General features: G+C 54.8%; 1 protein-coding gene across 5 annotated transcripts in view; it reads right to left on the reverse strand.

Annotated features, from left to right (window-relative positions):
• Positions 1–10,116, reverse strand: part of ZMIZ1 (zinc finger MIZ-type containing 1) — a 227,217-nt gene extending 217,101 nt beyond the window's left edge. For all 5 annotated transcript variants that reach the window (XM_037496163.1, XM_037496161.1, XM_037496164.1 and 2 more), the window contains exon 1: positions 10,074–10,116. The gene's annotated coding sequence lies outside the window, so the exon portion shown is untranslated. The remainder of the gene's footprint in view (positions 1–10,073) is intronic.
• Between the last annotated feature and the right edge of the window lie 14,509 nt (positions 10,117–24,625).

A 24,625-nucleotide genomic window follows, 5' to 3' on the forward strand; every position in this document is an offset into this window, starting at 1 on the left:
TCTCCTCCCCAATAACAGCAGCACGGTACCCGAAAGAGAGGCTCACAACTAATTCATACCAGCAAGGCATTGTGAAGACATGGCGGGCTCCCCTGTATGCAAATGCAAGCAGGCACCAGTGCCCATGAAGAGGAAACATTAACCTGAGCAGGAAAAACAGGCAGTGTAGCCAGCAGGGTTGAACTTGGCCTCCTGACCCAGAGAGGTGGCCCTAAACCAGTTGTATACAGCCTTCCTAGAAGAGGGGGTGGGCGGGCACTTCCTTCCTTTACCCTAATACCTAGCTCTTTCTAGGGCATTAAATCCTTTCTGAAGATGCTCCAGTACATTGTGTAGAGGATCAGACCAAATGGTCTCAGCAGTGAAGCAAGCCAGCATGAAAGTCATCCTCTGGGGTACGCCAGCTCCTGTGACAGGTCTTGTGTCCTGAGGCCTAGTGCTGTGAGTGACCTTGGTCAGGTCTCTTCCCCTCCCTTGGCCTCCACTTTCTCACCAGCACAAAGTCTAGCTGGATTAGAAGATGGACATTGATCACAAATGCCTCCAAGATCACAGAGATGGATGGGAGGGGAGCGTCTGTAGGCAGGAGTGGGGAGACAGCACAGCACCCTATTCCAGAGACCCTTGGATTAAGGCCATGATTCTTATGCTCCTTTCAGCTGTCCAGACTGACTTAAGAATCCGAATAAAGCCATGGACCATCTCTCCAGATAAACATGTTTGCAAGGCTGTGCCAGCAGGTTCAGGGGTTCACAGCCCCCCAGGCTGGCTATAGGGCCTTGTCTGCTCTGACAGTCAGCAAGACTTTGAGGCCCATCTCTAGGGACATGGCAGAGGTCCCGGCCTTGCGTTAGGGACTGCCCAGCCGCAAACAGATTTGTGGTCTGGTGACCAAAAAGAGGATAGCCAATGCAAATAACACAGACTGGGAGGGGACTGGGGGGGCGGGGTTGAAGTCAGGTCTAAGACCAAGAGAGCAGGCTGGGGAGGAGTTCTGTCCATGGGGAAGTAGACTCCCTGAGAAGGTGGCTCTTCAGCAGGGAAACCATCTGCTGGACCGAGTTGGAGAGACCAGAACTGGAAAGGACCATCGAGTCTGGCACTTCCGAGATGTTCCACAATAGTTATTTTCATAAGAATACATGGTGGAGGAGTCTCCTGTAGATTGGAGAAATGCTGGGGGTGGCAAAGGGGTGACAATTTCCCAGTAGAGCGAGGGTAGGCTCTGCCATCCTTTCCTTTCCTTACCCTACCTACCAAAAAAAGTCTAATAACTTAAACCAAAGTTCCTGAGAGAATCCACTTTGGGAAAACTTGATGTGGTCTCAACTCACAATTTTCAAATGAGAAAACTGAAGCTCAGTCAGTTATGGTTTCTGTGATTCTGTGAAAGTTTGTGTTTGACAAGGCCTGATTCTATCCATGCTCTTCTTTTCTCCACACAGGACGAGCCAAGAGGAAGATATTATTATCACTCGCTTCAATTTACAGGTGAGGAAAATGAGGTTCTCAGACACCTTCCCAAACATCTCTCCAAGGGAAACAGGCTTCAAATGGACAGCAACAGGGAAAATCAAATGTACTTGGGCTATTACAGGGGGCTTCTGACCCACTAGTCCTTTCTGCTACAAAGGTAAGACTGTGGAATATGGCAGAAGACTGGTGTCCAGAAGCCTGGAACCCGGGTCAGGCTTTGGTTGGTCCTGAAGGCCCACGTGACCTCGGGCAATCCACCTGACCCAAGCCTCCTCCTCTGTAAGCTGCAAGTAATGCAGTGCTAACAGTTGCCCCTGGATCCACAAGAACAAGGGCCACAACACCAACTGAGGCTGGCATTAATTGAGCATTTATTATGGCTCGTTATCTGTATGCCATCTCATGCACAAGGCAGCATGCTATTTTTACACTACTAGTAAGCTTGTTGTGCAGATTTGGAGACCACAGTTGGGGAAGTTAAACATCAGGAACCCAAAGTCATAAGATCACAAAGAGTGGAACTGAGAATCAACCCAGGCAGTCTAACAACTTAAAACAAATTAGCTGCTTAGGAAATGCCAGCTATTCTGATTTTTATGGTAGCTTTAGGTGAGTTGTTTAAAAGATGTAAATAATAACAGCAGGAGTGCCAAAGCATGGCATCAATAGAAAATTCCACCCCTCCTCACCATGCACTTGGTTCCCCTGGGTACCCTAGTGCAGGTGAGACATCTTGCTGTGTGAGCCACCACCAGCACCTTCATCTCTTTGGCCTTTACCTTACCTACCAAAACAAGTAGGTTGGACAAAGACTCTTAAAGGGACTTTCCCGCTTGCAAACACCAAGTAAGGGCTTCTGGACCTTTTCCAAGCGGTCTCTCTGTGCCCCGTTTGTCGCTCAGCCCTGTCGCAGCCTGGCTGTGTACTAGATTTCCCAGCTTTGGTCAGGGTCTACCTGGGAGCAGAGTGGGAGTTTGGGTGAGAGCCTGTGGACAGGGCGAGGTCCAGTCACTTGGCATCTCCTCCCTTGTCCTGTAGCCAGGCTGGCTCTCACAGGGCCTGAAGCAGGTGGCTCTCAGGGTGGAGTGAGGAGGCTCCCACCCAGCTTCTCCTTCCACAGAGGAAGTGATAGCAGGAAGAAGCCAGCAGGCAGTAGGCCTACAACAGCCTACAAAAGTCAGCAGAGGAGGGCTGTTGGGGGCCAGAGACAGGCAGAGGAAGCTCCCCATCTTAGACTAGAGAGACCTGGGCAGATAAGAAACCCTGTGCCCTCCCAAGGAGGTTTTGACTTTACACCAAACACAAATCCAAAATGCAACCAGCTTATTATCTTTTAAGAAATAGGTTGCTGAGCTGGGGCACTGATGTGACTCCCTCCAGCTGCTTAGAACAGGGGTGGGTATCACTGGAAACATTCTACCCTTCTTCCTTACTCTGAAAGCTTAGACAAGAACTGACTTGGGTTTAGCAGTTCCTCCCAAGTCAAAGATGGAACAGCATTTATTTATGAGGCTCTGAAGGGTGGCTAACAGGACTGGGCCTGGCCAAGAGTACATGCTCAATAAATGTTTAATGAACTAATGGACTGGGAGAGACAGGGTTCCAGGCCTGGCTCTGTCACTATTCGCTGCTGCCCTTGGATATGGCCAATCGTATCTTTCCATAGCTGGGTTTCCTGGGCTAGAAGAGGAACAATCAAACTAGGTAACCCCTCCTAAATGCTTAGGGAGGCAAAACCCAGAGCCAGGGAGCTTCCAGACTGGAAGGAGATTCCAAATATCTCTGTCTGCTGTTCCAGAATGAAGAGGAAGACAGGGTATAAGTGCTAGGGGGAGGGGGGTCCTCCCTCCCAGGCAGGGGCTCTGAATGCAGGATAGCCACCCCCTCCCAAGGCCCTGCAAGAGCCCACCTCTATGGATGGATGCCTGGAGCTGGTGGGGAGTGAGGCTGGGGGTAGGGTAGCAGAAAGGTTAGGGAGTGAGGACAGTTTCCATTTATGCCAGCCACCAAAAAATGATTTGGGAAGAACAACTCACTGAAAGTACAAAGAGATTGTATTTTAATACCATTGCACATAACCTTCTTTGCTACTCCTCTTCCATCAGAATAGTTTTCGCTTTTTTTCTGGCAAAGCAATAATCTGCACTGAATTGGACCCTCCAATAGGTCAAAAATCTGAGAGAGACATCTGGGGGAGGGGGGAGCAGCCTCTCCGTCTGGTCTGCAAGCTCTGGGAGAGGCAGACCTGAGACCTCAGCAGAAACCCTGGCCAGCAGAGGCAATGGCATGTATGTGAAGACAGGTGGGCATGTACATTTGGGGAGAGACCAGGTAATGCCAATTAGGGAGAAGAATTTGCAACAACAAAAAATGCCCCAGCCCCTATCTCGGGGGTGGTGGGGGGGGTGGTAGACTTCTCTGAAGGTTCACTGACCCCTGAGCAATTCCAGATTTGCCCTGAGGTTTCTAGGGACAAAGATCACTGAATCAGACAGCAAGTTCCAGACGTCCTGCCAATAGCAAACATTTAGGTCCTGGGCCAGACCCTGCCTCTTGGGGCCTCAGTTTCCCCATCTATACAGTGAAGGTTTTAAGCTGATTTCTAAGGGCCATGCCTGTTCTGACGGTCTGTGACACTATGATGCTACGGAAATGCACGACACCTACTATTACTCAGACCCCCACGCCAGAGACCTAGAAAGGGAGTCCCCAGCCCCCGCTGACTGTCTAAGGCTACGGCTGGGGCAGAGTAGTGTCCCCACACCGTCTGTCCTCAACAGCCTGCTAAGGCTGAAACCTTCAAGTGGTTACAATTACAGCCAGGCTAACAGGATTAGGGGAGCATTGAAATCTAAGAAATCTAATTAGCTCAGACACCCCGGCCTCCCCCAGCACAATCCTGCAGTAACCCCGGCAGCTGGGCCTGACAGGCAGAGCCCAGGGCCCTCCAGGCCTATGGTCATTACCTGTGCAGGTGTGCCAGGCTGAGCCAGGCTTCCTGGGGAGGTGCCAACTCAGCCTGCTCCCCACTCTGGACCCTGCCAGCTGCAGTCTTGTCCTGGGGTGACACTGAGGCATTCCACAAAACCAGGTGCAGGGTCCTGAGGAGCAGGTGGGTTGTGTCAGGGGGCAGAAGGAACCCAAGACCCCCCACAGGGCAGCCACCCCACGCGGCCTGGGCACTGACTCAGCCAGAGGCGGGGCAGGCTGAGTCAAGGTCTGTATCTATAGAAACCATCTCAGCCCAGAGAAGTACCTCAGGTCACACAGGGAGCTAGGCCTGGAAGCATCTCAGCTTCCTTCTTCAGGGTCAGGATGAAGCCAAAAGCAGAAGCCTACCTACTCCCAATTGACATTCCTTCCTTCCTGGGCACAGTTCTTCCTGGTTAAACTCAGTTTCCCACAACCGCCATTGTCAGGGACCACACCAACTTCTGTACCCAGTTCCCCAGAAAGGTCTGGGAAGGGGACTGGGGAGGCGGTAGCAGAGTTGACATTGGCAAGGCCTGGGCTTTTGTCCTGGCTTAGCACAAGCCAGGCTCTCTGAACCTCGATTCTGTCCTCTGTTACGTGGTGGTAATGTCTAATATCAGCAGCCTATGCTGTTGTTACTGGGATTAGACCAAACGGGAGAGTGCTTCTAGGTCCACCAAGTGCTGTGCAAAGGCGAGGGGCCGGGGTTACTGCTGTCATCAGGCACTGTGGCAGGCAGCCAGCTGCTGGTGGTTAATTATTTATTTGGACTGATCTTTCTGCCCTTACTGGACTGTAAGCTCCTAAGAAACAGGAACTGACTTACACATTTCTGGGTCTCTGACAGGCCCCCATACTGTGGGCTCTCACTAGGTATCTATGGCATCAGTGCTGGGCCCTGACCTGACTGCACCCCTGTTATGTATTTCCTGCCTTCTCCTCATGCCCTGTCAAGGAGAAAGTACCAAGAGGTGAATTCAGCACACAAAGGCAGATGCCAGTGAGCCCCTCATGCGACCCTCCTCCATTCCCCACACTCCCAGTAAGGGCAAGAAGTAGTCATTTGAAAGATGTCACCTCACTGTGGGTCAGTGTGGCCCACCTGGTCCTGACACCATAACACTGAGGAAAGATCAAGTCTGGGATGTGGAGGATGCCCAGCACCTCTAGCCCAGAGTGAGGGTCAGGAGGGTTGATTTGCAGAAGGCATGCTCATATGCACTGAGCTGTCCGCTGAAGGCAGATGTTACCTCAGGTGGTGAGCCCCCTGTCACAGACGGCATGCAAGCCCAGACAGCACAGTGATTTGCCAGGGAGGTAGACTTGGATGGAAGAACAGCTTCTGGAAAACACTTCTGGTACCCGCCAGTCTAACTCTTTTGTGCTCCAAAGCCTGCTAGAACTTCGGGGGACACAGGCCCAGGGCTAGCATGGCCATACCTACCTCACAGCCATCAAATAGGATGGGAGGGGTTCTGCCCTAGGACCCATTTTACAGATGAGGAGACTGAAGTCCAGCAGTGACTGCTACTGGCCCCAAAGCAGCCTGCCAGCTACAGTCCTCTCCCTCCTCTCTTCAGGTAATGGGAAGACTTGCATAATCACAGTGGGTTTCTGGAGTCTTAACCCAGAACCTGTGCCTGGGACTGGTTTTCTGTTTCTCTTCATCCTCCCTGAGGGCAGGGCCCAACCTCAGAATCACCTCTAGAGCTTAAGCCAGGAAGGCCTTGCCTTCCCTCCCCCATCCTCAGGGGCTCTAAGGGACAAAGAGTCCCCCTTGGAGGGTGTGGACAGAGGCCACCAGTCATCAGGCCACCAGTCACCAGGCAAGGCTGCAGCAGGGGTCCAGGGTAATTAAGGCAGCCCAGGCTTTGTTGTCCACACAAAACTTAAGGAACCTCATAAAGATGAAGTAGTGATAGGGGCCAGGCAAGGGGCCTTGGGAACAAAGTTATGAATGAAAACGTATGGGACAGTCACGACCTGGCAGGCCCTGCTTCCTGGTTCTCTGACAGAGTGCCCAGAGAAGCTTCCGGAAATTAACTTGTTGGTGCCCAAGTCTCTTACAGCAGCATCACACCCTGAGGCTAGGGTCACAGTTGCCTGCTGGACCCAGGCCAAGGCCAGAGAACTTTGTATTCGTGGCTTCACACACGGGTACTCTTGTGACAAAATACTCAGAACACAGCAGGCCTCCAAGTATCTGCCTTCCTTATCCATCCCCCATCTCTGTCACTCAGGAGGAAAGTGAAGCTGTAATTCTCAACTGGGTCCTTCTCTCAGCAATTTTCCAGGTAGAGACCTGTCCTATGTCAAAGCCCATCTCAGGGGGTATGGTAGGTGGTGGTGGTGGGGGGCGGTCAACAATGGATATAAAACCCCAAATCAAAGGTGTATGAAATCTTAAAACTCTGAAGAAAACACCACCTTCCTCCAAATGCATTCCTTTGGTTCCGAAGTAACACACATTCTATGGCAGATAGGGTTTTCAATGTGTTCCTGGGGATAGGGGGGAGAGAGAGAGAGAGAGAGAGAGAGAGAGAGAGAGAGAGAGAGAGAGAGAGAGTGTGTGTGTGTGTGTATGGGGGAGCAGGGAGGGAGAGAGAGAAGCCCTGACTCTGTGGCCAAACTCCACAGTCTCTGGACCTTTCTCCACTTTGCTCCTGGCTGTGAACAAGGCTCCTCCTCCACCTCCCCCCTTTCCTTAGGAGGAAAAAGGGACATTTTGTCCCCACAAAGAAGCCAGAAATCCTTTTTTTGCACAGACAGGGTTAGTTATCAAAGTTTCCCCAGCAATTTCTTATTCCCAGTTCTTCTCTGTGAACCATACCCTGAATGCCTCAAAACCCCAATCCAAAAGCCATTTCAAACTCTTGAAAACTCCCTACTGCTCCACCCAACCCCCCACCCCCAGTCTCCCACCTCCATCCCCTAGTCACTGCCACCAACCATCAGAGTCTAAAGTTTTGAGGTTTACATGTGAAAGCAGCATTTCATAACCTCGTGACTTGGGACAAGGAGATGCTTCTGTCCTTCTGGGACAAACAAAAACCCAATCAAAATCATAAAGCTCAGAAGAAAACACCATCTCCCTCCAAATGCTTTCCCTTGGCCCCAAAGTCACACGTGCTCTGTGGCAGATAGGGCTTTCAATGTGTCTTTTGTTTGATGCTGGTGTTTCAACATCCTCAACTTGAAGACAGAAAGGTCAGCATAAGGCTTGGGGCATTCACAAACCTCGCCACCAGGGCCAGGCAGCAGGCAAGCCAGCAGCCAGGAATCCTCCTATTCTGGACCCTCTCAAAGAGCAGCCAGGACAGAGAAAGTTAGAAGCGAGAAGGCTTGCTCCTTCAGCTAAACTTCCCTGATCATTTGCTAGCAACTTTTCAACTCTGAAAACCTTACAAATGCCAGGGAAGGCAAATCAGAATTCACGCGAAGCCCAGCCGCCCATTCTTCAGCCCCAGTGCCTGCCTCTTTATCTCTACCTTCAAAAAAAAAAACAATAATAAGCAAACTCAGGCACCTCTGGGAACAGCCTCTGGCCTCCAGCCCTTCCCAGTGTAACCCGCCTGTCCTCACACCCACGAGGGAGGAGGAGACCGCACTGGTTAACCCTCTAGTCTACCAGGCTCTGTTCCCAGGTTGCAGCAGGGAGACAAACTGTTGCTCAAGAAAATCCTCCAGAAAACCCTTGGCACCAGGAGGCAGCTCCTAGCAGCTCTGCTCAGTGCCAAGCAGGGGCTCTGAGGGGCGGCTTCCCACTACCCTTTTAAATCTGAGGGGTTGGGCCCTGCTCTGCCATGCCCTGGGCAGTCCACCCAGGGGGCTCCAAATGGCAGAGCAGGGAGGAGGAAAGGCTGGCCCAGCAGTGCCCTCACCCTGCCAGCTTCTTGGAGGACCTCTGAGAGAACATTTGTTTGGGCTGCCAAGTTAAATCTTCCTCCCTCATGTCAGGGCATTGGAAAAGCAGCCAGGGGAGTGGAGAAGAGGAGGGGGTGGAGCAGCAAAGGGAGGGAGAGGGAGGGGGGTGGTGGGAGAGAGGACCGCAGGCTCTCAGAGCCCCAGTTACTCGGGCACTGCTGCCCAGGAAGCGGCTCCCAGGCACAGCCAGGACACTGGGCACCTAAGCAGAGGTCCAGCCGTCAGGCCTCCAGGGTCAGGAGCCAGGTACCAGGCGCCCTTGGCCCCTGCCCGAGGAGAGGCCCTCGCACGGTGCCTTGCTGGAGGGGCAAGGGAGAATAGGGAAGAGACTAGAGGAAAAAGTTTGCGGCAGGGCAGGTAGAGGGGTAAGGCAGGGCGGCCCTGCAGTCGGGCGGTCCCCCGGGGAGGGGTGGGGGGCCCGGGCCCGCTGCCCTGGCGCGCTCCCGCCCGGGTTGTTTACATTCCTGGAGTGTCTTTTAAACCCCGGGCTAAGGCCGGCTCCCGGCCTTCTCCGGCGGCGGCTCCGGGGCAGTCTCCCGTGAAAATCTGCTGGCGCACAATGGCCGGGGAGGCGACCGCCCCTCGCCCGCGCCCCCGCTGCTCCGGGGCGGAGAGCCTGCCCTCCGCACCGCGCCCTCTCCCCGCCCGGCGGGCTTCCTGGACAGATGTCCCCGGCGAGGGGGCGATGCGCGCCCGCTGCCCGCGCCCCAGACGCCGAGGCCGTGCTCCCCACTGTTTTCTGCCCAGTCCAGACGCCAGGAATGTGGAACAAGCTTCCAGATCCCGCCCCCCCACCCCAGCTCCAGTCTTGGCCCCCCAACCTCCTCCCGGGCCGGCCTCCCACTCCCCCGGGGCCGTCGCAGCCGGAGACCGAGAGGAAGAAAGAACACGGGGAAATTACTTTCATATTTGCAACGCGCGCGCGCACACACACGCACATCTTCCCTCCGGGCTACCCTCCCGGCCCGGGCAGTCCGGTCCAGGCGTTGGCCTTAATGCCCCCCGGGCTTCCAAAGACCTACCACGGGAAGCCCCTGCACATACCCCTAGGCGTTCCCGGATGGCACGGTGCGCCGCGTCTCCCCGAGCAATTCACACACAAACAACTTAACCGCGCCCCCACCTCGCATTTACAAAAGTGTGTGTTTTCTCTGGAAATTCAGATGCACAACTTAACATTACCACCCCTTGCCACCCCGAAATCCGGCGCCTCGCTTGGCGGCTGTCGTCCACACCGGCGCGCAACTTCGTGTCTCCCCCAAGGGAGACGAGGAAGACCGCGAGGGTCCTTCCCCGGTCCTTCCCTCGCTCGCTCCCTCCCTCCCCGAAGCTCGCTCCGGCCCGGCCCCGGGTGTCCAGAACCAGGGCTGGAGGCGCGCGGGCAGGAGGCGGACACCCGGTCCGCGCGCGCACCACCGCGCTCCTGCCCCGCACGGCCAACCCGCCCCGGCCCCCGCGCGCAGCCCGAGCCGGCTCCGCGCAGCCCGGCGTCCGCCGTCGCCTGGGCCTCGGCCCCCGCCCGCCAACGGGAGCGCAGCGCAGCCGGGCAGCCGGCCGCACGCTCGGCTCTCCCGGCCTCGGCGGACGCTTCCAGGGAAAAGCCCCAGCGCCCGGCGCCTCGCGCTCCTACCCCAAGAGTCCACGGGCAGCGAGAGGAAGGCCCGGGGCCAGCGGGCGCCCGGGTCTGTCCCCAAACTTACCCGGCGCTGCGAGCGCTGCTGCCGCCGCTGGAGGACGCGCCGCCGCTGCTGCCGCCGCTGCCCGGCAGGGCCAGTCCGGGCCGGGAGCCGCGCGGCGAGGGTGCCGGGATCGGCGCTGCTCCGGCCGCTGCTCCGCGCAGACCCGGGCGAGGGTCACCGCGCGGCGCCGGCGCTGCTCGCCCGCCCGCCCGCTCGGCCGTCCGACCGCTGCCCGCCCGCCCGCCGCCCGGCCGCTCGCACTCCCGGGCGCCCGCCGCCGCTCGCTTTTTAATGTCCACAGACAGTGAAAAGGAACTCGGCGTTAGGGGGTGAGTAAGTGAATCAACTCGCCCGGAGCCGAGCAAGTTGAAGTGTCAGATTACATTGGCTATTCTATTTCCAAAGGGCCCCGCGCCGCCGGCCGCCGGCAAAAGCCGGCGCGGAGCCGCGGACGGAGTGGAGTGCCGCGCTCCCGGCGCCGCCGGCGCTCGGCTCGGCTCGCGCCCTCCGCGCGCTCTCCCGGTGCCTTTTCGCCTCTTGCTGGTTCTCGCCTTTTCTTTCCCGTCGTTTGCGCCGTCGCTTCCCCGCTCCTCGGTCGCGGCCCTTTGCGAGCGTTCCCCGGCTGCGGCTTTGATGGGCTTCACGCGTCACCCCCCAGTCACTCACCTCCCTCTGCTCTCCCCCTCCCTGCGCTACTCCCTGCCCGTCCCCCGCCTACCCACCCCCCCCACCCCTTCCTCCGCCCCAGCAAGTTTGGAGTAGGAGAGAAACGCTGAGCCCTGGAAGGGACCCATTTGGAAGGGGGGGTGGCGGGGGGGCGAACCTCCCCCGGCTCACCGGACCTCCCCCCGACTGGAGTGCACTCGGGGCCACGAACCTGTCAGGTACCCAAATTGGGGGTTGAGCGCATTGCTGACAGTGCCGCCACCCAAGGCTGCCCCTGAAGGAGACTTTGGGGGTTTTCATCAAGCCCGGGGATTAGCGGATGGGACGAGCAAAGGACACCCCTCCATCCCACCAAGGGAAATTTTGGGGGAGACTGGAGTGCGGTCCCCCGACGACTGGGAAGGAACGGGGATCTCTCTCTGTCCCCGGGACCCTGCGCCGTCCAGCGGCGCGAGGGTTCCCCGAGGTCCGAGGAGGAGCGCCCAGGCGGGGTGGGGGCGAACGGACCCGGTCCCCCCTCGATCCCGAGGGGACCCAGCCATAAGCCTCGGAGAGTGATGGCACTCACACGGAGCAGCTGCGTGGCCCGCCGGCGGGGGGTCGTCTCCCACCCCCGGGAGCATGTAAGTACGCACCCTCTTTGGCTCACGTCCACTGCCACTCACACAGAAACTCCTACACAAACGGCACCGACATTCGCGCCCACCCTCAGGATGGCAAACACGCGTGCACACTCACCAACACGCGTCCACGCTCCCTCCCAGTTATGCCCATGCACACGGCCACAGCACACACTCAGGCATACAAGCAATTGTGCACACACGCTGCTTACAAACCCGCACAGTGCAAAAACAAAATAACAAATGTTCCTCTGTGCTCTGCAGCCTCACGTTCACGTAGACACACAAACACATGACCTTCCCCCCACTTCCTCTTCCACACCCCTTCCTCAAGCTCCCCGCATTCGTCCCAAATCACAACCAGCGCCCGCGCGGCCGGGGCTGGACACCCGCGCGCACGCACGCGCTCCCCTCCCCGCACCGGCGGGGGAGGCTTCGGGGCCCCGCGCCGGCTTCGGGTTCCAGGTGTAGCGGGAATTCCGCGCTCCGCGTTTTGCAGGCCGCCGCGGTGTCGGAGGCGAGGCGAGCAAGGGAGCTGGAATAACAAAGGCAAGTTGGGGAGAGCGCAAGGGGGCGCAGCCTTGGCCGGGCCGCGGGGGGAGCCCTGCTCGGCCCGGGCTGGGGAGGCTGCGGGGTCTCGGGCGCGTGGAGCTGGAGGTGGGGAGGGTGGGTGGGGGTCGAGGGGCGGGGCCGCGGCGTGACGTCAGAGAACAATGACACCGCCGGGGGCGGGCACCCGCGGGCTGCCGGGGCGGGGGTCTCCCCCGGGGCCCGAGACGAGCGGAAGACGTCCGGCCCCGGCTGGGGCGGCCGCCTGATGGACGAGGCCCGCTTGGGAGCGCGGACGTGCCACGCAGACTCGCAGATCGCCCCGACCTCCTGGGCAGTGATCAGCGCCGACCAACGCGGGGAGCAGGCCGGAATACCCCCCACTCCCACCTCCATTTTAGAAACATCGTTCTCTGACCTCGGCTTGAACTCCTTCGGAGTCGGCGAGATCATTCCTAAACGCCACCGAGGAAGAGGAGGCCAAATGCATTTGTCAGCCCTGAATTCATTCTCAAGGCTACGCTAGTCTGACAGCCAGCGAACTCAGCCTGGATTCCTGAGGGCTCAGAGGACTGCAGCTCAGGTCCACAGGGGCATGGGGGGGGTGGGGTGCCGGGAACCTGTTCGATTTCCCCCCCGGGGAAATTCGCCTCCCTCTGTTGTGGATGCTAGGGAAGGCACCCATTTCTGGGCCTCAGTCTCTCTGTCACATGGACTGTTATCAGGCTGCTAGTTTGCACAGGTGGGAATCCCTAGGGCTGGTGGATGGTATGAAAACGCTTCCAGACCTACAGGGGCACCACGGAGGCGTGGTCCTAGCACATTCCTGTGGGAGGGATCCCCTCTTCCCCAGCCTCTGGGTGGCCCAGGTTCATAAGTAGGGACTAGGGGACAATCTGAGAAAACCTTGAAGGCCTGACCTAGGGCTGGATGTGGGAATTCAGCTTGCTGAATGGTGATTGGAACCACAGCTGCCTTCCCCAGCCAGCCCCCCAGCAATCCATAGCATTGCAGCAGCCAGATAGCTACCCCCACCCCAGGCCCCAGACCTTAGGGTGGAGTTTCTGGGAATTTAAGGACCTGGAAGGCAAGAATCCAGCTCCAGTCAAGAACTAGACCAATTTCTATTGCCTTGATGACCACCTAGGTCAGGGTGCTCTCTGTGCTTTGTGCTCTCAGCATTTTCTGTCCAAATCCTACTGTGAGTGATGAGGGCTCATCATCTCCTGGAAGTGGGAGATGCAGGTGACCTTGGGGGTGTTCCAAAACTCCTGTCCAGAAGTCATCCCCTCAACCCCCACCCTCCCCTGTTCCCCTTACATTTGGAAACTAAGGAAGCAGCTTCAAAGGGCAGAGGAGCCAAGCCTAGCACTTGAAACAGACCCAACTCTTGTAGCATGGGGCCAGGGGTAATTTCAGCTCTTTCCAACTGGGCAAGCATGACATTTGATGGCAGCAAGTCCAGGAAATCTCACCTGGGCCTTCGTCTGCTGAGGCCTCCTGGGCTCCATTCCTTGGTACTCCGGCCTTTGATGTCCCTGTTCATCTTCAGGGAAGTAACAAAATAGCTTGGATTCCTATGAGGTCTTGGAAGAAACTGTGACTTATTTAGTACCTACCACGCACTGGAAATTGTGGCACTAGATATTTGCTCATTGAATTATCATGTGCTATTATCACCTCCCCCTTTAGCAAAACTGCACTGACTTGCCCAGAGTTGATCAGGATTTGAACTCAGGCCTTTCCTAGCCAAGTTTCCTGCTGTCATCTCTGCCCCAGCTCTGCATCCTTGCCCCAAATCTTTGTGGCCCTAGGCTAGTTGCTTTCTCTCTCTGGGCCTCTATAAACCAAGAGCAAGGCCTCATGGCAGTCTTTGGTCCTCTGTGGGAATTGTGTGTCCTGACCTCTGTGGGTCTAGAGGGCTAGGGGTGAAGCAGAGAAAGGAAAGGGCTTTCAATTCCCAGCCACTGAAAGCTGGAAGACAGATCCTGCTCAGCCAATGCTGAGCCATAAATCACCTGGCTCCAGAGGCAGCGTCAGCACCCATTAGAAGTTTTGGGTTCTATGGGGCCAGCCTGCGGGGTTGGCCTGTACCCACCCTTAGAGCAAATTCAAGTGCTATTAATTTTCTCATGGTCAGGAGCCATCAGCGGGTAAGAAGGCCATTGCTTTGGCCTGGGCTGAGGAGCAGGGAGAAAGCCAATGATAGGAGGCTTTAGGTCCTGGGGCGAGGTGGAGGACCTGTTCAGGGTACGGTGAGTATGGCCCTGTAAGCCAAGGGGCCCTCAGTGGTCTGGGGATTTGGGACTCAAGGGATGAATTCCTGCCTCTTCAGGACTGCTTTCTCTGTCTCCACTCTCCACCCCTCACTCCCCAAAAGGGAGCCAGGGACATCTACAATTGGTACTAACGAGGCAGGAAAAAAGTCACATTTATTGAGCACTTACTGTATGCCAAGTAAGCAGTGTGTTTACACACTGACAGGGAAACCCACATTCTTTCATTTCATCCTCTCCAGAGGCCAAAAGGTGTAATTCCCTCCTGAGGCGCCTCAGGGGCACCTGAAAGAGGCTCAGAGAGGTTAAATGACTTGCTCAGAATCTCATAGCTACTCTGTGAAGCTGGTATTGGACTTCAGGTCTGAACTGGGTCTCAGGGTTGAGAACAGGGATTTGCCTTCAACTCACTACCAGTCATGGAGCAGACAAGGTGACCTGGGACTCAGCTCGAGCAGTCTCTCACCTCCCTGCCAGGAAGCCACCAGGGCCCCTGGGCGGCAGTGGGGTAACAGGAGGACATTTAGTCTTCACTCCTGGGGTAACAGGAGGACATTTAGTCTTCACTCCTTCACTCCAACTCCGGGAGACATTTGGTCCTGGCTCAGTTCTGAGCTCTGCCTCTAGGGGTGGCTGGGTCCAGCAGAGTGGGTGTGCCCTCTAGCACATCAGGCTCCCCTGGCTTGCCTTCCCCCTGTTTTCCAGTCACATCGTCGCCTCTGTTCTCAGAGGCCCCACTTTCCCAGCTTCCAGGCCTAGCCTCTCCCAGGTCCTTCTACCAGGAGTGGATTGTCTAGTTTCCACCATCGAGCCCTGCCCAGAGGTTCCAGACCCAGCTCAGCCACCACCCTCTTCTCCTGGTGGGAGACTGAGAGAATAGACCTAGAGCCTGCCCCTCTGCAGCTGGGACACCTACACCCCAGCCCACCACTGCCAGAATTGCTGTGTGGCTTGAGCACATCAAGACTCTCCGTGCCTCTGTTTCTCCATCTGCCAAGTGAGAAAAAGTGGCTACGTGGGGGATGTCCAAAGGTACTTCTGCCTCAGACTGTCCTGTGGTTTGTAGTCTGAGCCTGATCTGTGTTGTGCTTGAAGGTTTGGAGGGGGGCCTGCTTTGGGGAGGGTATCCAGAAGTCCCCTTTGACCATCGGGACAGGGAAACATGTGCATGAAGGGAGCTGTCCAGGAGGGGCGCCTGTCCAGGCCAACACCTCCTCAATTTGCAGAGGCCATTTGATGGGTAACTAAACTAAGCCCCAAAGGAAGGTGGTGGCTTTCCCCTGGCCACACAGCTGGGAAGTATCAGAGCTGGGGGAAAAAAAAAACAACAAAAAAACAGATCTTCTAATCCTGCAACCTCTCACCTGTACCAGTGTGGCCAGGGGAGCCGCCTGGGAGCTGGTATGTCCAGCATTGCTGGGGACAGTCTGGAACAAGCGACCAGAGGAAGATCAAGCTCCTCATCTTTAGGGGTCCCTCCTCTCTGGCATTGGATGGGGTGAGAGATCTCAGAGCCTGCACATCTCCCCCCTTACCTGGACAGCAGTCTTCCAGCCTCAAGGCTCATGCCCCTTGCCTTGAACCTGTCTTGCAACTGTGCCAGATGAATTGTAGAACTGCCAGCACTGTATCATAACCTTACCACCTCATGTTCTTCCTGCCTCCAGGGGCACACCCTTACCAGCCTTCAAGGCCATGGCTACCGCCACCTGCTCAAAAGTCTGCTCTGATAACTCCAGAAGATATTCTGTATCCCTGGTCTTGCCCCCATATGCTGCTCTCCATGCCTCCAGTGTCATCACTATCATAGCAACTAGTTTCTCCTATGTGCCAGGCACTGAGTAGCTTATATACACAAATTCCTCTAATCCTCAGATGAAGACTCTGGGAACAGGGCATTGCATTTGCCCAGTGTGACATGTCACCACTGGTCAGGGATATTTAGTGTGCACACATCACATCCCCTGCCCCCAAGATTTCAAGCTATAAATGGCTCACTGTTCTAGCCCATCATCCAACGAAGTTCCCGAGTGACTGACAGGCGGTTAAGTGCAGTAGGAGATGCAGGAGACACACAAGAATGAACCAGACCCTGCCATTCAGGAGCTTAGAAGCTATCACGAAGGACAGCCCACACCAAATGCCACTCTTAGAGTTTGGGGGAAGAGTCTGCATTGATTGTCTTGAGGACAAATTATGCTGGGGACTGTGGGGAATCCGATCAGAGTGAGACATGGACCTGCCCAAGGTCACACAGCAAGTATGAGGCATTAGTGGGACTGGGGCCCTGGACTCCCAGGGTGGCGTGCTTTCTTGCACCTTGCAGCCAGCTGTAGGGCCTCTGTGTCTGTACTCTTTTTCAAGGACACACAGTCCCAGGCGCCTCCATGATGCTGAGCTGTTCAATGAGTGGCTCCGGTCCTTCTCTCCCCTCTATTAAAATTTAAAAAAAAAGAAGAAGAAAGAAAGAAATCCAGGCATTGTTCCTGACTGCAGCTGGTGCCAACTAGAATCCTGCCGAACAGAATGGAACTGAGAGCCCGGCCGCCCAGGGGCCTGGCTGCTGACACAGGGCCTTTCTATTTTCTTTCTACCGAGGGCCCAGGCTGATGTTGTGGGTCCTCCATGGGCCGCCTCTCCACCTGCCTCCCTGGCCCTGGCCCTGGGCCTCCTGCTGCCCTCACCGTCTTGGCAAAAGTCAGATGCCCCTTGGGAAGGTATAGGAGCACTACCACCCCAGCTTTCCTTCCTCATTCACCCGCAGCCTGGGCTGAGCTGGGCCTCCCGCCTGCCAGCCTGTCCCCCTGCCCTACAGGGAAGGGCCTTCAGTTGCCTGCCCTGAAGGATGGCAGAAATCCTTTCTCTATGGAATCTTTTAGAACACTGGTTTGATTTCAGAACATACCAAGATTTTCCATCCCACCCCCACTTGACTTGGCAGGTGCCAGTCCTTAGATTACCCTCTAAGGCAATTTGCAATAGTGAAGACCTGGGGGGTAGGGGAGTGGGGGGGGATGGGAAGTGACAACAAAGAGTTGTGTAGAGACTCAAACAAGCATTTTAAAGCCAGTGGCTCCCCTCTACTCACTGGTCCAACAGACTTGGTTTTAGAAGAAAAAGTTTTCCCCAAACTCTCCCTTGCTACTTCATTTTCTGTCTTGCGCTGCCACACTGCACTCCCGAACCCCCCCTCACCCCCTCTACACCAGCTGGTCTGGCTCATATTACCCCAAATATCAGCCTCGAGAATAGCAGCCTGGTCACCATCCAGTGTCCACTGGAAACCCTGGGGCTTGGCCAGGCCACGAAAACCAGTTTTCCAAGCTCCCCTCTTCATCCAAGGGGTTCAGCAGCTCAGAGCTGGTTAGTTATGAGCTACTTTATGTCTCTCCCGAGTGCTGCAGCAGCCTCCAGAGACACTGAATAACCCACTTTGCAGAGGAATAACTGGAGAGTTCAAGAGGCCAAGTGCTTTTGCCAAGGTCATACAAGGGGAAACAGAGTAGATATTTAAACCCTGTTCTCTTGATTCCGTGTCCCTAAGCAGAAGGGGGACCAAGTAGTAGTGGTCTCAGAGGAGAATATTCCCACAGCTCCAAATGCTGCCAGGAGACAGGATTCCAGACACATGGATTCATTTTAACAGATACTCATTGAATACATGCTGTGTTCCAGGCACAAAACTGGACACTAGAGTTGATCCAGCAGTGAACACAAGAGACATGAGCCCCACAATAGGAACTTAAGTTCTGGCACAGGCGATAGACACCTAACAAACTGCGAGAAGCTCTCCCATCCCATCCCCACCAGCTCCATCACATGCCCTGGAAAATCCATGGTTGGAAGGCTGGAGACATGGGGTCTAGTCCAAGTGTCACCCCTAACTCCCTATGTGAGGTTGGGTGAGGTTTTCCGCCTGTGAAATCGGTAAGCCCCTCACATGTTTTCTCACGTCCTGCCCTACTCTAGCCTCTGAGTCAAGTAGTTAATGATTTCCTGCCATAAATAATTACCCTGATTTTTTTTTTCCATAAACCTGACTTTCTGTAGGTTCTCAAAGTCAGAAAGGGGTTCCTGGGGTCATCTGAGAACCCCTGAGCCTCATTTTCCCCAGGAGGTGACAGTCTCAGCTTGCGTTCTTCTGGGAATGGGGACCTCGCTCCGTCACATCACAGACAGACTGCCCAGCAGTCAGCTAGTCCTTGTTGAGCATCTGGCTCTCCAGAGGGAAAAACCTGATTTGTGGCATTTGCCCATTTACGTGGTGTAAATGTCTAGTTTCAAGCGGCCGATATCAACCGACTGGTGCAGTTCTGAAAATTAACTGAGTCTTGTGAGCCAGTCTGAGCCGACTGCAGCACACTGCTGCTGCCTTGTCCCACCGAGGAACCTGTCCACCCTCATTAGGTGGGAAGTTCTTCCTGGTATTGAGCAAAACCGTGTCAGGAACTCCAGCCGGAAGACCTGAGCTACTTCTCTGGGATGCCTTAGGACAAGGGAGAACCTTGGTCCCAGAAAGCCCCTCGGGGAATTGGAAGAATTGACCCTCTCTCCCCTTGAGGGGGGAACTTCTTGCTCCAAGTGGGGCTAATCTCTCCACCCTCCCTCTCAGTCTTTGTTCCCCTCTCACCCTCCTACGTGCCCTCCCTCCACGGATATTTGCTGGGCCTCTGTGACACATGGGTAGTGTGGACAGAGGAACCATGTTTTTGCTTACTGCTCCCAGCCCCCAACGGAATGCTCCCCACTGAATGTGGCCTCCTTTGAGGCTGCACTTAGGTATCACCTACTCTCGGAAGCCTGCTCTGACCTCCACTGTTCCCCTTGAGCCCATGGGCTCTGCCCTCCCAAAGCTGTTATCGGTCCCTGTTTGGCATTTATCACTTTCTACCTTGGATTACAGCTATTTGTGTACACTGCTTATCTCGCTGCCAGACTGAGAGGCAGCGCGGGCTTGTTGAAAGAGCATGGACTTTGGATCTGCACAGCCTGGCCCGGAATCCCTCCCTCGGGGAGCTTACACCACCTTTTGGAGCCTCAGTTTCCTTGTCCGTAAACTGGGATTGGTGATGGCCACCAAGGTGGTTTGACCATTCGGTGAGATCAAAAAAGGGAACCTCCTTTTCTGTTCTTGTCTGGACCTGCTGTCCTCTTGGGGACAGAGATCTTGTCTTTTCTTATATTCTCCTGGTTATAACAATGAGAATATAAATATAAACAGTGATAGTAAACACTTGCATAGCAATTACTGTGTACCGTAGTCCCCCCTTATCTAGTTTTGCTTTCTGAAGTTTCAGTTACCTGTGGTCAACCATGATCTGAAAATACTGCATACAATAAGATATTCTGAGAGCAAGAGACCACATTCACATGACTTTTATTACAGTATATTGTCACAATGTTCTGTTTTATTAATTCTTGTTAATCTCTTCCTATGACTAACTCATAACTTAAACTTTCTCATAGGCATGTAGAGGAAAGAACAGTTTATATAATATTTGGTACTATCCACAGTTTCAGGCACCCACTTTGGGTCTTGCAATGTATACCTAGAAGATAAAGGGGTGAGTACTCTACAGGGTATTGTTCTCAGGACTTACATGTTCATTCGTTTCATTCTCATAACAATCTTGGCGCATTGGGAATTCTTCGTATTCTTCTTAACAGACAAACAATCTGAGGCACAGAGAGGTTAGATAACAAGCCCAAGGTCACACAGCTAGTGAGTGGGAGAGCTGAGATTTGAATATGGGACAATATTCAAAGCCTTAGCTGTTGAATCCTGTTATATGGCCAAGGTACAGGGACTTGGAGGGGCTTATGGAATGGTGTAGAAGTGTGCACCCATGGTGCCCTGGCCTGTGGAAGTGAGGGTATACGGAGAAGTTCTTGGTCTGCCCTCTAGGACCCTCCAACAGGTAGAGTTTAGTGTTGAAGAGAGGCATATCCTCAGTCTCTGGTTGGTAGGGGACTGAGACAAGGCAATCAGAGAAGGCTTCGTGGAAGAGGAGGCATTTGCTGTGGTCCTTGACAGATAAGGAGGATTGGGACCAGAATAGACAAGACAGAACTGCAGGAACAAAAGTGGAGGTGGAAGAGGTATGTTACGGGTTCATTCTGGGTGAGGCTAGACACATTCTCAAGTTCTGGTGGATAGGTGGAACAGAGATAGTGGATGTGGGGAGTGGCATGCTAGTGGCCCAGTCTGTGATTCAGGAGCAGCCAAGGGACTGGTTTCAGGGATCATGAAAGCCAAGGGAGACCCTAAGAGCTGAGAGTGAATTGTGCTGCCCTGGAGGCCAGATTGGCATTTTTGTTTCTCTACCAAGTCCTGAGTTCCTAAATCCAAATCTGCCTCTTGGTTACATCCTCCCACATCTCCGAGCCTCAGTTTCCCCATCTGTAGAATGGCCACAAAATGTTGACCTTGAGAGCTAGAAGGATAAGCAGGGCTGGGGGCGCAGGGGTCCTGCTTACCTGACACCCTAGTGCTGGAAGTATGTGGGAGGTACTTGCTGGGGAATGGGGAACTGGAAGGGGGTGGGTGGTACATGGTGGGGAATGGGGAACTAGAAGAGTAGAGGGGGTGGGAGGAGCTCCATGTGCACAACCAGTGAGCGCCAAGCCTGCCAAGTTGGCTCAGGTTGTTCCTCGTGATTCTTTTTACACCACATGCTCCGTTTTCCTGGCACTGCCAAAGGCTGCCCAGCTCTACTGGCTTAAAAGCAGTCTTCCTGCCAGGCTTCTGCAAAGACAACTCCTGGCAGGCTCAGGGCTGACCCTGTTCCTCCGGCCTGCCCGGTTCAGCCCCACCATGCCCCCTCCAGGTAGCGCTAATTGTACTAACGAATCCCTTGAGAGCATTCATTGTGTGCCAGGACTGTCTTAAATGCTTCCCTTAACTAATTTAATCCTCACAACCACAGTGATTACCTTCATTTAAAATGAGGAAACTGAGGCGTGGAGAGGTTAAGCCAGGTGGTCTCCCACTGCCGTTTTCTGGCAGGGAAGGGAAGCCCAAAAGATGGTGACAGCCTGCAGAACGTAGCCACGGGGCCTGTGAAGTGGTTGTTTGTGTCTGTTCTAGTTGTTTCTCTGTGAGAAATACTCAATTCTGAGCCCCCTCACTCTGTTCCCATCTGTTCAGTTCAGTGTTCTCAGACAGCTCCTCTGTCCAGCCGTGTGCCCACTGGACACCACGGCCTCCCAGACTTACACAGACACTCCCGCATGAGGCTCACAATTGTGTAGTCACAGACGTACGCCATGTGCACATTCTGCGGTCCTGGTTCTGAATGGACAGGGCGAAGCAGCCTGAGCTGGGAAGGTCTACAGAAGCTGAAGCCCGACACCAGCAGAGGAAAGGGAACGTGCCGCCACAGAGCCTGCCAGGGACACAGAAGTGTGTGATGATGAGGCACAAGTGAGTGTCCATGTCCCTCACATAGTCTCAGGTCACCCACGCACACAACGCACACTGTCCAGGCTTCAGCCTCTGCAGATGTGCCCGTCCCAGGCATCTTCCTTCATTCCTGTCTATTCAGAACCAGGACTCCAGAATGCGTGCATCACTTTTACTGTTGGTTCTGACAAAGCATTGCCCCTGCTCTGCCACCTTCTCTAGGAACAGGCCTCTGGTGTGGTAGTGGTGGTGGGGGTGGGGGGGGCGGGTCAGGGGATGGCTACCCTTCCCCCAGTGCCTTGGGCATCGGAAGGAACAGCAGGAAGAGGAGAAAGAATTAATCCTGGCCTCCCCTCCTCCGGGCTCTCTGTGATGCTAATTCCCTCTGCCTTTGATCCACACTCTTTCACCCCCTACCCAGGCCCCTAACTCTGAGCAGGAGCAGGCACTGGGCTTGGACCTGAGATTAGGGCTGTCCCAGGTGCTCCCCCAAGCTTTCCCCCTTGTGGCAGATCCTATGGGGATCCCCCACCCCTGGGGAGAGGGTTTGGGGATTAGAGCCCTGGTTACTGACCCTGGCATTTGCAAAGCTCTCTTCTTTTGCCAGAACTTTCTCAGTTCTTTTTTTTCTCTCCAAGGGGAACTGGGCCCTTGTACTAAGGAGTAGTGTGAGTCCCCAGGGTGAGAGGATCACAGAGGTTTTCCGATGGGTGGGTGAGTGGTAAGTCCAGGCCCAGAGCAGAGCGCCTCCAGCCTCCATCAAATGCTGTTTCCACTGAGGGTCTTTGTTCTGGTGGGTTTTGTTTAAACCTGTATTTATGGAGTATTTGTCACATGCCAGGAACTTAGAGTGCTTCATCTCATTCAGTCCTCACAGCAGTTCTGTCACGGTCTCATGTTACACTTGAGGAAACTGTTCCACGTCACTGTGCTCTGGGGGTGAGCTGAATTGCAACCCAGGACCACAGCCGAGCAGACTCCCTGACTGTACAGACAGGGCACTGAGACCCAGAGAGGGAAAGGATGTGCCCCAGGCAGGTTGGCTGGGCATGCATCCCCTACCTTCCTGGGTACACCTGGCCTTGCTCTGGAAAGAACTGGAATCTTTATGCACCCAGTGGAACCGGGACAAGAATCCCTTGCACTGCCCCAGAGCAGAGGCTGGGGCACCTGGGAGGAGGCCAAGCTCGGGTAATCACATAGAGGCATCACAGCCAACGTGGCCTTGGAACATCCCTATAAACTTGGGCATAAACACAATTAAAACTTTTATTACATTATATTTCATACATAAAAGACTATTTGTAAGCTATGAAACAAATTAAAATGAATGCTCATGACCACTGTACTTAAGAACGAGAGTGTTACAGACACCAGTGAAGCCCTGCCCTGCCTGGCCCCCCTGGCTTCCCAGAGGAAAGGAGCCACTACCTCAAGTTCACTACTTCCTACCCTCCTCGTTTTCAAATGACTTCAGCACATGGGGTGGGGAGGGATCCCTGGGTTAATTACACTTTTGAGACATTGAATTATATGCTGCATTCCCAGAGAAAGTACCTTCCTTAAAAGGAAAGGGGCGGAACCTTGAGGAGTAACTTGTACCTCAATATGCCCCTTCCCTCCAGAGCTGCCTTCTGCGGTTACCACACATAGGGGTTATTTGCAGTGTGGTGCCCCGTTTTGCCTTCTCCAGAGAATGCTCTGAAACAGGACACTTCTTCCTGGTGCGGCCAGCACAAGCAGGGTGTTCTTTGAACCAGGAGTGCTGCCATGCCTTTGCACAGGCTGTTCCCTCCACATGAAATGCCCTTCCCATCCAGTCTGCTTGGGAAACCCAGCTCCTCCTCCTAGGTCCAACTCCAAGGTTTCATTTCTGCGGGGAGGTTTTCTCCATGGCCTCCAGCAGGGTTGGAGGTGCCCATCCACTCCCTGTTGGACTCCCTGGGCATCTTGCTAGTCAGCCTTTATCTCGGGGCAGATGTTCTAGTAGCTATAAAGACCTTTATTGCCCAGAACCCAGGCATAGTCAGGTGTCAGACCCAGGCTGACTTTTCCAGAGTGAACAAGAGAGAATGTTGCTGCAGGTGAGAGCAGGTGGACATCCTGTGCATCCCCATGGGTCAGAACCTCCAAAGTCAGTTTGCCACCTTGCCTCAGGGACTACCTGGTTGGGGGATGTGTGGGTAAGGCTGGATGCAGCCTTGTTGGGGCTTGTGTCTATTGTTAATCCATCTGCTGCACTGATGTGTGTGTAAGACACATGTACAGGCCAGTGGGTGTGCCATCGAGTGGGTGTGCACACGTCCACACATGTGCTCACATGTGTGCACACACATGGCCCTAAGTATACAGACCCTGTGGCACATGGAGGGTCTACTTTCTTTTCCTACTTTCAAGTCTCTACTCCCGGATGAGACTGATTTCTCTTTAGCATCACAAGGCACACATTTATGGAGCACCTGCCGTGTGGGAGGCCTGAGGGCAGAGGGGTGCTGGGGGAGAAGGCAGCTGGTCTCTGAGGGGACAGACTGGCATAAGGCTCACCCGCACCTTCCTGTCCTGCTCCCCGCTGTGCACCAGCTCTGAAAGCCCCTCCACTGCTTCCATCCCCCAGATGAGGCCCTATGATCTGGGGGCCATAGAGGGGCACCTGTTGATCAGCACTGGGACAAGACCAGAGCTCTTCCCTTTCCAAGGAAATCTGGCATCAGGAGGGCCTGCCCAGAACCTTCCCTCTCTTTGTGCTTTCCCCCCAAGGAGACTGTACTTGTGGTGCATTTCCCTGAGAGTCCTGTAGGAGGGCGCCATAGCTGTTAGCAGCAGTAGGGATGAAGGGCAGCGCCGGGCTGCAGCAGTCAGGACAAAGGGACAGCACCAAATGTCTGAACTGGGCACCAGCACTAGCATACGTGCGCACACCAGGGCACTTGTGTGCACACACATGCACCCCCAAAGAGCTAGGGGGAGTTGCTCAAGGTTACACAGGTAATGCTCCCAGGCCTGGTTTGATCCTACAGCTCAGGCAGCGCTAAAAGGGGAACTACTATTGCCAGTTTTCCT

The sequence above is a fragment of the Talpa occidentalis genome, unplaced genomic scaffold (assembly GCF_014898055.3).
Source record: "Talpa occidentalis isolate TD23 unplaced genomic scaffold, MPIMG_talOcc4v2.1 talOcc4.8, whole genome shotgun sequence".
NCBI lineage: Eukaryota > Metazoa > Chordata > Mammalia > Eulipotyphla > Talpidae > Talpa > Talpa occidentalis.